We start from the raw sequence: 11,555 nt of genomic DNA, 5'->3' as shown, positions 1-11,555 counted from the left end.
GGAGATGGGATGCAAGTCTAAACAAAAAAAAATCGGGCCAACTAACACCTCCCAACAAAGGATTCCCGCAGGCAGGATTTGAAGCTGCAAGATCATTCAATACTAATCAAGGTAGCCAATTCCAACATTCACACTTGCCTCTAACAGACAAAAGTTCTTTCTCCCACCCTGGACATTCCACAGATATATAAACCCCACTTGCCTAGTTTCCAACAAACCTCACAACCTCTGAGGATGTCTGCTATAGATGTGGGGGAAACGTCACGAGAGAATGCTTCTGGAACATGGCGACACAGCCCAGAAAATTCACAGCAACCCCCAAAAATGTGTTTGATAAATACCATGTATACATAGCCAGAAGGTAATTTTATGATGAGATAGTCAAGTTGATTTGGATTGCTGTTGTGTGCCTTCAAGTTATTTCAGACTTAGGGCGACCCTAAGTTTAAGGTTTAGGGCAGGGGGTGGGTAAATCATCATCATCATCATCATCATCATCATCATCATCATCATCATCATCATCATCATCTTTATTTATAGACTGCCCTATCTCCCCAAAGAGACTCAGGGTGGTTTCCAACATACGGCAACCATTCAATGGCTGAAGAAAACCCATTAAAACAGTATACATCAAGACAAGGCACATTAGACAATATAAACAACCTAAATGCAACTTAACAAACGAAATGATGACAAATAAAATAATGACTAAAAAATAAAAATAAAATAAAAACAAAAACATCATAAAATATAAAAATCCTGATAAAACATATTCATATATATATATATATATATATAAACTATGGGCCTCCAGTGGTGCAGAGGTTTAAACTGCTGAGCTGCTGAACTTGTTGACCGAAAGGTCAGCAATTCAAATCCAGGGAGTGGGGTGAGCTCCCCGTTAGCCCCAGCTTCTGCCAACCTAGCAGTCCGAAAACATGGAAATGTGAGTAGATCAATAAGTACTGCTCCGGCAAAAAAGTAACTGCGCTCCATGCAGTCATGCCAGCTATATGACCTTGGAGGTGTCTACGGACAACGCTGGCTCTTCGGTTTAGAAATGGAAATGAGCACCAACCCCCATAGCCGGACACGACTAGGGGAAAATCTTTACCTTTACCTATATATAAAACTGAGTACATCAAAACACCAACGCTATGGAGATTTCTGGTTCTCCAAGAGGTTATGATCTGTAAAAGGTCATGTGTAATGGATCTCGCCTACCTTACAAGGTTGGTATGTGGCCCACCTCGCAGCACTGGTGTGCAGCCATTTTGTAGGCAGGGCTAGTGGGCGGCCATTTTACAGGTCTTACTTGCAACAGCTCAGCATAGCAAGGGGGAGGAGCAGTCAAGCAGCCATTGCCATATGTGCAATCTGATTGGCTGAATGTAAATGAGAAGTTGCTTAGCAACTGGAGATAGGCGGAGCCAAAGTGACAGCCAGAGCATTCTTTTTCAGTTAAGGGCTTGGAATCCAGTCAGTGAGCAGTTAAAGTCTGAAAGTCAGTCAGTTAGGTGTGGGTTTTTGGAACTCAGTCAGTTGGGAACTGTGTTTTAAAAAGGAAGCCTCTTTGAGGAAATATAGTTAGAGCTTTTAAAAAGAAAAAGTCTAAGAACTATATTGTGAAGCCTAGAGAGTTGCTATTTCAATTCCAGAAGTGGATTTAAAGGTAAATTGTCCTGTTGGTAAAAAAAACCAAAACAATCCTCCATATCATGTCTTTCCAAAACATCCAGCCTCTGCTTAAAAAGAAGAAGGGGCCTCTATCGGACTCTGAGGAAGATTTTGGAGGGCCACATCTGGCTTGTGGGCCTTATTTTGAGAACCCATGTTCCAGATCCTTGAGCCAGCCCTGATGTAAACTCACCTCTTAAACAGTTTTGTTGGGACAGGATTCTCTGTGTTGGCTGTGTTTGGAACACTTTGGCCTATTTTAAGCAAATGTAACAATTGTGTGTGAAATCCTTCCCGTACCCTCCCACCCCCATTCTCTGTCTGAATGCCTTCAGAGAGAATATAAAATTAGGTTGCATTATGAAAATAAAGGGTTTCAAAGCCACTGAAATGCAAAGTATTCTAAAAACAATTAAAAATTAAATGAATTATACTGTCTGTGTCATGTTGCTAATTGAGTGCATTTCTTTGTTCCTTTTAAAAGAGGATGGATGTTTCTCTTCTGAATGACAACCTTCCCTTAAAGGAGAACCACAGTGACAAGAGAAAGTAGATGCCGCGGACTTGTAATCACCCGTCAGACACAATGTACCAATTTTGCCCTTTCTCCGCAGTAGGAATTGTGAGGAAATTGGACCGAATGGGTTCTGCAAATTGTTTTCCATGACAGAAGTTAATTCTAAACGAAGTATTCCCTGAAACAGGAACAGAGAAAACATTTTTACATGTCTATCATTTGTCCTTAGAGGACATGAAACAAATATGTTTTATAAAGCTTGGCACTGGTATTATTCCGTGTGGCCTCCGGCTATATGCTTTTCGTTCCCGGTTTGCAGAATTGAAGGGATAAGAAAACAGCTTCGCATTAAGAGGAACAGAGTGTACAGGTTAATCATACCATGCAGAAATCAAAATGCTGCCAAGAGAAAGAATGGTATGTGAGCAGCAAGGGAATAGAAATAAAATAAAATAAAATAACCAAGTTTTGCAGGGGAAGCAATGGGATGCTAGTTCTTCTGTTGCATTTCAGACATACATTTCTCAATGAATAATTGATGTGGCTGTATGGGGAAGTTTTTACGACTGTTGACAACAGAAAACACTTGTAAAAATTTCATCGGCTAAAAAGTTAATTCATGCACTTCTTAATCAAGAAATCCACTAATTGGGGTTGGAAGTGAGATTCTAGATGATGTTTGAATTTTTAAAAGGAAGTCAATTAAAAGCAGAACAAGACGGGAATTTAGTGAATGTAATAATGCCTTCAGATATAAAAGTCATTAGTCAATCTTTCAAGAATTCATAACTCTCTTGTTTGCCATAAAAGCAAAACAGACAAATGTATGGCACTTATGGAATCCCCGAATAACTTCTTAGCTGTATTTTTAACAAGATAACCAGGTCGTCAGTCCATTCTTTTCAAGGCCTATCTGTGATTCTCTAATCTATAATTTGTTATCTTATGATCACATAATTGGGAATAAGTCCTTTGAATTCAATTGTGTTTGCCTCTGAATAAACATGCAGTAGAGTCTCACCTATCCAACATAAATGGGTCAGCAGAACGCTAGATAAGCGAAAATGTTGAGTAATAAGGAGGGATTAAGGAAAAACCTATTAAATGTCAAATTACATTATGATTTTACAAATTAAGCACAAAAACATCATGTTTTACAACAAATGGGCAGGGCTGTGTTGTACCACTTTTGCAACAAAACAGTGGCGCAACGGGTTAAACCCTTGTGCCGGCTGGACTGCTGACTGAAGGTTGGGTTGCTGACCTGAAGGTTACCGGTTCAAATCCGGTTTGAATCCGTGAGACGGGATGAGCTCCTGTCTGTCAGCTCTAGCTTGTGGGGACATGAGAGAAGCCTCCCAGCAGGATGGTAACACATCTAGGTGTTCCCTGGGTAATGTCTCTGTAGACAGCCAATTCTCTCACACCAGAAGAGACTTGCAGGATGTTCTCAAGTCGCTTCTGACATGATAAAAAAAACATGTATACTGTCATAAACTCACTGTAGGAGAAGCGGAATATATTAAACTAGCCAACAAGAAATAAATAAAAAAACTAATCTGTTAAGTATTCCACTCAAATACAATTCAGTAATAGTATTCATTTATAATGGTTTATAGTTGTGATTACTGTTCTGTCTGATAGATTTGTCTTAACGGAGAACATGAGCTCTACACATAAAATTACATAGTCTAAATCCCATAACTGACTACTTACCACTAGCAGAATCTCTTTCAGTATGGACTTTAAAGTAGCCATCTGAGGTGCTGAACTTAGATTTAGGATACGTTTCAGCACCTTGGATTATCCAAGTAACTCTTACAGAGAAGCCACTGGCTGCAAAGGGGTGACCATAAACAAGCAGTTCCAGACATATGTAATCTGTAAACTACCTCTAAGAGTTACTGAGCTACTTATCACTTTCAAAATGATTGTGTACCCACAACTACTATTATTTCATGCAATTGTTTTGATCTTAAATGAAGGCTGTATAGTGTCCAAACTTCAGAGGTTCATTGGCGTCGAGTATGGGGTTAGCCCTAGAGTAAGGCAAGGTTGCAGGTGTAGAAGTGCAAGAATTAACAGCGAAGTGTTGAAAAACAATTATACTGACATCTGCAACAGAGTAATACACTTATTTCTCAACATGTAGACATGAGGTATGTCATGTACTTGCCTTTGCTTCAGTCTTTCCAAAACTTTAAAGGATGCTTCAGCAACCTTCACCAAGGAGTTGGCAGCGATGAAGCGAAAGAAGAGGGAACTAGAGTGTGTGTGGCGTTCGAAGCAGAACGAATCAGACCAAACACGACTGTGTTCCTACCTAAGGACATATGCCGCAGCAATAGATGCTGCAAAGAATGCTTTCTTCGCAGCTAATATTGCGTCTGCAAAAAACCGTCCGGCGGAGCTGTTTCGGGTTGTCAGAGGTTTGTTAAATCCCATCTCTCAAGATGGGATCCCTGACATCTCGGCAGCCCGCTGTGAAGCATTTGCTCGGTTTTTTGCGGACAAAGTTGCTCTGATCCGTTCTGGCTTTGACACCATATTAACGGCAGTCTCCGGGGATGTAACACGAGCATCTTCTTGTCCCATTTTGATGGATTCTTTTCAATTGGTTGAGCTCAAGGATGTGGACAAGGTGCTTGGAGAGGCGAGGGCTACCACATGCATCCTAGACCCCTGCCCATCCTGGCTGGTGAGAGAAGCCAGAGGGGGATTGGCCGAGTGGGTGAAGGTGGTGGTGAATGCCTCCCTTCGGGATGGCATTTTTCCAGCGAGCCTTAAATTGGCTGTGATCAAACCGCTGTTGAAGAAGCCATTACTGGACCCCACTCAATTGGAGAACTATCGGCCTATTTCCAATCTTCCCTTTCTGGGCAAGGTCATGGAACGTGTGGTGGCCGCGCAACTCCAGGCATTCTTGGTTGACACTGATTTTCTATATCCGGCACAGTCTGGTTTCAGGCCGGGGCATGGTACTGAGACAGCCTTGGTCGCCTTAGTCGATGATCTACGCCGCGAGCTGGACAGGGGGAGTGTGTCCCTGCTGGTTCTGCTGGACCTCTCAGCGGCCTTTGATATCGTCGATCACGGTATCCTTCTGGGGCGCCTTGCTGGGAGGGGGTTGGAGGTACTGTTCTGCAGTGGCTCCGGTCCTTCCTGGAGGGTCGATCCCAGATGGTGTCATTGGGGGACACCTGCTCGACCCCACAACCATTGACTTGTGGGGTCCCGCAGGGTTCAATACTGTCCCCCATGTTGTTCAACATATACATGAAGCCGTTGGGAGAGATCATCCGGAGTTTCAGGGTGAGGTGTCATCTGTACGCAGATGATGTCCAGCTCTGTCACTCCTTTCCACCTGTCACTAAGGAGGCTGTTCAGGTCCTGAACCGGTGTCTGGCCGCTGTGTCGGACTGGATGAGGGCTAACAAATTGAAATTGAATCCAGACAAGACAGAGGTCCTCCTGGTCAGTTGTAAAGCTGAACAGGGTATAGGGTTACAGCCTGTGTTGGACGGGGTCGCACTCCCCCTGAAGACACAGGTTTGCAGTCTGGGGGTTCTCCTGGACTCATCGCTGAGCCTGGAACCCCAGGTCTCTGCGGTGGCCAGGAGAGCCTTCGCACAACTGAGACTTGTGCGCCAGCTGCGCCCGTACCTTGGGAAGTCTGACTTGGCCACTGTGGTCCACGCTCTGGTCACATCCCGGCTGGATTACTGCAACGCGCTCTACGTGGGGCTGCCTTTGAAGACGGCCCGGAAGCTCCAATTAGTACAATGGGCGGCAGCCAGATTGTTAACTGGGGCGGCTTACAGGGAGCATACTACTCCCTTGTTAAGCCAGCTCCACTGGTTGCCGATATGCTACCGAGCCCAATTCAAAGTGCTGGTCTTGGCCTACAAAGCCCTAAACGGTTCTGGTCCAATTTACCTGTCCGAACGTATCTTCCCCTATGAGCCCACAAGAACCTTAAGATCTTCTGGAGAGGCCCTGCTCTCGGTCCCACCCGCCTCACAGGCACGGCGGGTGGGGACGAGAGACAGGGCCTTCTCGGTGGTGGCCCCCCGGCTGTGGAACTCCCTCCCCAGTGACATTCGGTAGGCCCCATCCCTTTTGGGGTTCAGAAAAAAACTGAAGACCTGGCTATGTACGCAGGCATTTGAAGAATAAGCATGTGTTGGCTTCGACTCGGTCTGAATTACGGCTCTTGTATAACGTCTGGTGGATGAATGGCATAAGCACTTTGCATTGTTTTAAACTTTTTATATTGTATTTTATGACTATTTTATGACTATTTTATGATTGTTTTAACTGTTTTAATCATTTTAGTTTATTTTATATCAGTGTAACGGCATCAATTGCCACTTGTAAGCCGCCCTGAGTCCCCTCGGGTGAGAAGGGCGGGGTATAAATAATTGAAATAAATAAATAAATAAATAACAGACTACTTAACACTGGTGTCTGCACTTCCATTTCCTCACTGCTTTGGTTCACAGAGAAGGAAGAAGGTTGTGTTGCTCAGGAATAGAATGTTCTTTAAAAGACTGATCAGTTATTTCATCTAGAACAGAGGTGAGAAAGTGTTGGCTGTTAGGCCTCAAAGATCACCAGGGTCCCCAAATTGTGGAATATCCTTTTTTGGAGGGGAGGAGATATTTTTGCCCCCAGATGTCTTCTAAGTGGTGTGGGGAGCAAATGTCTAATTTACACATTTTTCTCATCTGGGCTTCTTAAGGCCACAGAGAAGACTTCTTTGTATTAGATAATTGTTTCCAGGTTACTTCCTATTAACTATGAGGGATCTCGTAGATCGAAAATGGTGAAGGAGGCACACATATATGGCAAAATACAGAAGATGCATAGGGGAATTTTATTGGGGGTGTGGCTAAGGTCTCATCGTCATCATAGGCGATCCCTCGTGGCCGAACAACGTTGCCAATCCAGAGGAGTTGATGGCATAATCATTGCTTTAATGCTAGTGGACGCTGACATTTGTCCACCTGTCTTCCTAAGAGATTTGCAAGATTTTTCCGAGGCAACACTGATGTAATTGTTTTGTAAGTTGAACGTGACGTTTGTCGACGGTCCATGTTTTGCAGGCATATAACAGGGTTGGGAGGACAATAGCTTTATAAATAAGCATTTTGGTATCCCTACAAATGTCCCTGCTTCATTCAAACACTCTGCTTCATTCAAAAAATGTTGCACTCGCAGAGCTCAGACAGTGTTGTCAGTGTCGATGTTGACTTTTTGTGGAGAAGTGGCTGCCAAGGTAGCGGAAATGGTCAACATTTTCTAATGTTACACCATTAAGTTGTATTTCTGGCATTGCAGAAGGATTGACTGGTGCCTGCTGAAAGACCACTTTGGTTTTCTCAGTGTTCAGTGAGGGGCCAAGCTTTTTGCATGCTTCTGCAAATGTGTTTAGAATGGCTTGTAGGTCTTCTTCTGAATGAGCAGACTACACTATCACCAGCATATTGGAGTTGTATAACCGATATTGTTGTGACCTTGGTTTTGGCTTTTAGTCTGCTGAGGTTAAACAGCTTGCCATCTGTCCGATAGATGATTTCCACACCAGTAGGAAGCTTCCCATCAACAAGAGGAAGTATCATAGCACTGAAGATAAAATAAAAATTGTTGGGGCAATATCACATCCCTGTCTGACACGTGATTCCAACTTAAATGGGTTACTTTGGGAGCCATTGCTGTCCAAGACTGTTGCCATCATGTCATCATGAAGGAGCTGCAGGATGTTCACGAATTTGTCAGGGCATCTGATTTTTGGAGCATGGTCCAGAGAGTACTTCAATTCACGGTGTCAAATGCCTTTGCAAGGTCAATGGATGCCATGTACAGAGGTTGATTTTGTTCCCTGCATTTTATTTGTCTGTAGTGCAACAAACAGGCATGAAAGTATAGGTGATTGTGGTTAAGGCCATTATAATAATCTAACTAGGATTATGCATGATCAATTCTCAGTTTATTTTGGGGTATTTCTTCCCCTGAGAAACACAACGTGCAAATGTGCATTTTTTGAAAGTGCTGTTAGGCACCATTATGCCAAACACCATTCATCTTCCTTCAAAGCGTGACCCCCAACCCAATGTAGGATGGCCAGATGAACTGAAAGAGGACCCTATTCTCCCATATTTCTAGTTCTCCCGGAAGACCATGCACACAGAGGTCTATCTGTATCAGTTTCCCCTTTCCCCAAATTAATTCAACAATATGTGTAATATGTATAATGGCTGGAGAAACTGGGGGCATTATTTGAATTTCTACTATTTCAATTTGAGTAACTAAGAACAGAGGCAATTAAAATAAATGGACAAACGTGTTTTCAGACTCTCAAAACCCTGTTAAAGAGGGGAGATTTTTTTCACTTTGATAAATGTTAGTGAAATGCAGTAAGGATTTTGGATTCTGATCTCAAGAGCACATGGCAATTTTTCATCCAAACATCGTAGGACTGTGTAGAAGTAGGAAATATGGATGTTTGTCTAATAAGAAACAAGTCATTTATCCATCATCTATCTACTTATCCATCTATCCTAGCAACTTATAGTAGAAAATATAAAGTCTAGTACTGAATGTAACTAGGAAAGACATGTTTCCTGCTGAATCAGGCTTGGCTTACTTATTAATAGAGTAGGTTTAGGAACTAGCAATTTATGAGTGCCTAGGCACAGCTTTTTGTGTAGAAAACCAGCTTGGTGGGTTAATACATTCACCTATAAATAAAAGCAGTGACAGCTCTCCTGTCAGTACAGGCTGATGTACGGTTCCTTTTTTTTGCCATTATAGCCTTGTGAATGTGGGAAAATTAATTTAAGTGGTAGTTAATTTCTAATGAATTCCATTCAACCGGTTAATATGGTCCCTTGATGTTATGGTAACCTTCATGGATCATTGCATTATGCAAATATATTCTACTTTATTCTGGTTTAATACAACGAAAAACAGATTGTTGAGTTTTGTCAAACCATGCACAAATACAAATATATACATGCAGAGGGGAAAAAATTAAATCACTGTAAGCTAAGTTATTTAATATGCTTAATAGCTAATGACACTTCTTTAAACTAATCCCAAAAGGAGAAAATTCTTCATTTTTCAGGCGACCACAATTCGTTTATCAGTGAAGTATTTTGCCATTACTTTTACTCTGTGCAAGAATTGAACTACTCCTAAAAGCATCTAGAACAATTTCCCCTTAGAACCTTAATAGCATGAATCTAAGCATGTTTGCTCAGGACACTGCAGTGAGTTTAATGGGATTCAGTTCCAAAAATGTACATCAATTCAGAATAAGTCAGTCTGGAAAAATCAAGTGCCTCAGTCATTATGAAGTTCTTTTGTGTTGGGTTCTTAAGAAGGAGAGCAGACTGTGGCAAAATATGGAGTTCTAGATTACTTATCATATCAGAAGTGAATTGAGGATACAGTTATAATACAGTATTTAAGAACACAAAGTTAAAAACTTGGCATTATACAAGATTTCCTTTAACTAGGAGCTGGCCACTTGGAGTGCCTCTAGTGTCACTGTGGGAAGGTCCTCCATTGCGTATGTGGCAGGGCTCCGGTTGCATTGTAGTATGTGGTCTGTGGTTTGCTCTTCTCCACACCCGCATGTCGTGGACTCCACTTTGTATCCCCATTTCTTAAGATGGGCTCTGCATCTTGTGGTCTGTTCAGCACCTTCCAAGTCACCCAATCTTATGTGTGCCCAGGGGGGAGTTTCTCATCTGGTATCAGCCATGGCTTGAGGTTCCGGGTTTTAGCCTGCCACTTTTGGACTCTCACTTACAGAGGTGTTACTGTATTTCTGTGGATCTTAGGAAGCTGTTTCTTGATTTAAGGCATTGGCATACTGGCTGATATGCAAACAGATGATGGGCTGGAGATGTCACTGCCATGGTCCTTTCATTACTGGCTGCTACCTCCCGATGGATGTCAGGTGGTGCAATACCGGCTAAACAGTACAATTTCTCCAGGGATGTAGGGCATAGACATCCTGTGACAGTGTGGCATGTCTCATTAAGGGCCATATCCACTGTTTTAAAGTGCATGCGTATTCTGGAGTACTGGATGAAAACTACTGATTCTGTTAAGTCTTGTTTTTTTCCTTCAGAAAGCTCTGGAAGTGGCATACATAGGATTCACATGCAATCCCCATCCCATAATTGATTACATTAAAATTTACCTTTTTCATGGTCTCAGAATGTGTATTATGATACTCATAAAGGCTTCTTGGAGGTCTTTGGTGACTGTCATAATGCACATCCATGTCATCTATACAGACAGAAAGATATGAATAAGAATCGATCTCTCTGACCAGATTGGAGTGATTGCCTTTTCCACCAACCAGCCTATGTGTACATAGGTTTAAAACCACCACCTGAATTTGTTATCAGATGCACACCTATACATTCTGCCCACCTGGAAATAATATTTCTAGTTCTGTAAGATATTTAATATGCACAACAAAAGGAAGGAACCCAAGGCTTTTTTTTTTTGCCATGCATGGAAACGGCTGGGGCCAGGTGTCTGGAAAGGAGTCATCTGTCAGTTAGCTAACCTCAGCGTATCCCCTACTGATCCAGTCAGACAGAGCTCCCCAAGCAGTAAGGTTCAGACAGATTTTCCCCTCACCTGTCATTATTAAAGAGACATTGTCCTTACTTCAGCAACTAGAGCGCTGTTCCTTATGCACTCGGCTGCCGTTGAAGCCTTACACTCATTAATATACATAAGCTGCAGGATTCTTTCAGTTGACCTAGTTACATATCCACCTGTTGGAGGGCAGAAAGTTGGAGTGGGAGGGAAAAACCCCTTCCTTGGAACAAGCACATACCACATTGATCTCATTATACTAAGACATAGTATTGATTAGGGGTTGGCAACCCAAATCAATACAGTGGGATTGTCAATATCATTGCAATTAATCTTTCAATTAAAATACACCAAAAACAGAGCCGCACTTGTGGTAAGAAAAGCCACTTCCCATTTATGTTAAAATACCTTTTATTTCCCTATTCCTTGGTAATGAAGGTTATCTCCCGAAAGTTTTAAAATTCATCTGAAAAACACAAAAACCGAGACTTAAGAGATTCATAGGAGATGGAATATCCACCATGGTGAAGGGACTTCCAAGAGGGATTATCAATATATCAATATCATTGCAATTATACTCAGTTCTTCACATTTGTTTCACTTATTTATTATCCTTTTTGGATTTGAGTGAAGTGTTCTAAAACTTTCTAGGTCCTCCTATGTGACTTTATAGTTAATTTCTGGTGGATGTTAACCACAGTTGAGCTGAAGGATTTAGAAATTTCCAGAGAGGTTTTTT

General features: G+C 42.1%; 1 long non-coding RNA gene across 1 annotated transcript; it reads left to right on the top strand.

The window, feature by feature from the left end:
• Positions 1-1,509: 1,509 nt before the first annotated feature.
• Positions 1,510-2,465, top strand: LOC134299026 (uncharacterized). The gene is made up of 2 exons (XR_010006184.1): positions 1,510-1,672; positions 2,162-2,465. It is a non-coding gene; the product is annotated as an uncharacterized LOC134299026 (long non-coding RNA).
• Positions 2,466-11,555: the final 9,090 nt, after the last annotated feature.

Source organism: Anolis carolinensis, chromosome 4, assembly GCF_035594765.1.
Source record: "Anolis carolinensis isolate JA03-04 chromosome 4, rAnoCar3.1.pri, whole genome shotgun sequence".
Lineage (NCBI taxonomy): Eukaryota > Metazoa > Chordata > Lepidosauria > Squamata > Dactyloidae > Anolis > Anolis carolinensis.
The sequence above is the reverse complement of the archived record's forward strand: the minus strand, read 5'-3'. Positions and strand labels throughout refer to the sequence as shown.